Below are 3,095 nucleotides of genomic sequence, written 5' to 3'. Positions count from 1 at the left end.
CGCGCACACACCCCCAACACACTTATGCAAGACACTTATTCTGGCACGGAAAAGCATTGCGGTGCCTCGTGCAGAATCCCTTCCCTTTCTGTATACCGCCTCTGCATCACTTCTCTACTGACAATTTTGCAATTTATATTTTCAAAACTATATGCCACCTCTGCATTCATTTATATTCTCCCACTCAAGTTTGCAAGGGTGTTTATAAATAAACCGTGCTAAACTCACCGATGTTGCAGACACCCGAGAGGGCAAGATTTGAATCTGGTGACTTGGGCTCTGGTGCCGAGTTGAAATGGACGACATTAAAACGATGGTGTGTGTGATTCAGGCACCGAGTGTTTAAATGAGAAAAAAAGGGCCAGGCTGAAGGCTGTGAGACATAGTAAAATAAAAATAAAAATAGGCTTGTTCAGTACAAATAGCAAAATGGGACTGTCACTGCTTGAAATCGAATTTCCAGCTTACTTGCTTTCTGGCAGTGAGCGTTTCAAATCCTTTTGGAAAATACCTTCTCTAACAAAATAAAGGTCCAGGAAACCTCTTTAAAGGTACTGACCTGGATTTGAGCACTAGAAACTGCAGTGCAAATACAGCACATGCAGCATTCACAGTGCTTTAGGGAAAGCGGACAAGCTAATCAAAATTCTGAATTTTGGAGAGAAAGGGAAACAGCGAGGGAATAACTACAAAGGACTCCAGATACATGAAAATAAAATTTTGCTTGTGAAATTGTGATGTCAATTAGAACAGGGGTCCCCAACTCCAGACGTGGTTCCACAACTGGGCTGCAGGTGGCCCATTCAGAACCGGGCTGTGGAAGCAGTGGGTGATCATGAGCTCATGTAGAACATCCCTGTCCCTCCTGCCACCCCAGCCAGTCTGGAAAGGTTGAATAGAAGACATAACAGTTGAGAGATAAAAAAAAAAAACAAGGTCAACTGAGTTTGAGTATGTAATTATAGGGCAGGATATAGTCCCTAAGATTAAAAAGCCTTTTAAAAGCCAAATCCCTCTCAAAGTCATGCTCATGCATCTAACTAAATCACAACCAACCCCCGATTTATAAATCACAGTAACTGAATTCATACACCACCCTAAACCCAGAATAAGTATGACAGTTTACAATGGTTTTCAACCTTGGGAACTTTTAAGATTTGTGGACTTTCTCCCAGAATTCCCCAGTCAGCAGGCTGGCTGAGGAATTCTAGGAGTTGAAGTTCACAAGTCTTAAAAGCTCCCAAGGCTGAGAAATGCTGGTTTTCGAGAGTTCTTACCTAAGACAGAAGAAATCTCAACTCACAGATACTTTCCCAAACTACATTGGGGTGGCATTATGACTCATGATTCCTACTCAAAAGAGATTATCCCATGTGAAATCAAAGAGCTGTAGAAAAATTAAGTTTCAGGACCGATGGGGAAAAAAAATAGCTGATCTCAAGTCATTTCATCTTAAAAATGACTCTGACACTTAGACTCTGACACGCACTGCAGAACTTAATTGAATTTGGTGTTGTTTTTTTAATGCAGACTTACCTGCCTGATACTTTGGGACGGAAATGTAGCTATCCACCCAAAACCATAATTGGGAGGTTTTTCTGATGCAATCGGCAGCTAAAGCAAAAAAAAAATATGCATTTGTTCCAGATAACTCAAAATGCCTACAAATTTGAGGGCAAAGAAAATACATTTGATCAACTTCAAGGCAGATTTAAAAAAAAAAAACAGTTTTCCCAATGTGTTACAGAAACTTGTTTAAGCACAAAGTAACCACAACAAAGTTAAAATCCACAAGACAAGGAAAATGAAAAGGAGTTGTTACAATTTCTTTGGTATGAAAAAACAGTAGCAACCTAAATATCTGCTTTTGTACTAAGTGAGAAGCAATAAACTGCGATGCATTCACACATACCTGTCAGATTGGTCTCTGGAGCAAAGCTAGTTGGGTCATGAAACATCTGCAAGAAAACCACCAAGCTCAGAGACCACCAAGGACCCCACAATCCTCCTCCTCTTCCGCCTCCCCTACTTCTCCTCCTCTTTCCCTTCTCCTTCTCCTCCACTCCGCACACCTCATTCTCTTCTAGCACTGATGACGTTACCTAGTTTGGTCATGAAATGTCTGCAAGAAAACCAAGCTCAGAGAGCACAAATATTCTCTTTTTAGCATCTTGTTTTCAATTGGGAGTCTAAATACGTAGAAGAGTCTCCAATTCTCATTCACACTCTTTCTCTTCTCCCTCTCTCTCCCTTCCTCCTTCCCTTCCTTCCTTCCTCCCTCTCTCCCACCTTTCCTCCCTCCATATCTCTTCCCTCCCTCCCTCCCTCCCTCTCTCTCTCTCCCTCCAATTTATTTTGGTATCCCTTTTCTCTCCAAACTTCACCATGCCAGGAAAGCAATGGGAACTTTGAAAGATGTCCCAGAGCACAAATTACTCACGGATTATTCACCCCGTGTTAGAAATATAGCCGTTAAGGAAGCTTAAAAGCAGTAGAGCTATTTTCTTGAAGGGAACATTATCTTTTCTTCTTCTTTTTTTCAAATGTCCCCCAAATATTCATGGGGGGGGGGGGCAATTTGTCAGGAGAATAACTCAAGTAAAGTAGATTTAATCTAACCGCTCAATAAAAATAATTGAAACTGGCTGGCCTTCTAACAACTCAGTTGGAATCAACTCTGGAAAAAGTGGAGAGTTGTAGAAAACCTCCTGATGTTGCCCTCGTAAGTTCCTTAGCTTCAAAATTACATCTATATATATTTTTTTTTGTATTTTAAAAAAGAAAAAGAAATGGGGAATCTAGGCTTATAAAGGTTACTTATATAAAACCACCATTCCAGCAGTCTTATGAAATATTTCACGATGGCCCAGGGTTGTCTCTGCTGCCTTTCTATGAAACATTTATCAGAAATAACTCAGGAAGCTGACCTTGCTGTGGAGGATAGGCCAGGGAAATTATTTATGCCGGAGACAGAGCAAGTGAAAAATAGCACACTTGGAGCTCTGGTGATTTATACCAAATTATAAAAGAAAAGTCAAAAGGTATCTGGAAACTGGCCTCTGGAAATGAACCCAAGAGAATGAAAACAGGGGCAA

The 3,095-nt window shown here is 40.8% G+C and overlaps 1 long non-coding RNA gene across 1 annotated transcript; it reads right to left on the bottom strand.

Moving 5' to 3' along the window:
* Nucleotides 1-280: 280 nt before the first annotated feature.
* Nucleotides 281-1,791, bottom strand: LOC148129392 (uncharacterized). The gene is made up of 2 exons (XR_015745476.1): nucleotides 1,537-1,791; nucleotides 281-373 (listed from the first exon to the last, which is right to left on the bottom strand). It is a non-coding gene; the product is annotated as an uncharacterized LOC148129392 (long non-coding RNA).
* Between the last annotated feature and the right edge of the window lie 1,304 nt (nucleotides 1,792-3,095).

Source organism: Notechis scutatus, chromosome 16, assembly GCF_049901735.1.
Source record: "Notechis scutatus isolate UNSWTSFEM ecotype Mainland chromosome 16, rNotScu1.2, whole genome shotgun sequence".
Taxonomy (NCBI): domain Eukaryota; kingdom Metazoa; phylum Chordata; class Lepidosauria; order Squamata; family Elapidae; genus Notechis; species Notechis scutatus.
This window is presented reverse-complemented; position numbering and strand designations above follow the sequence as displayed.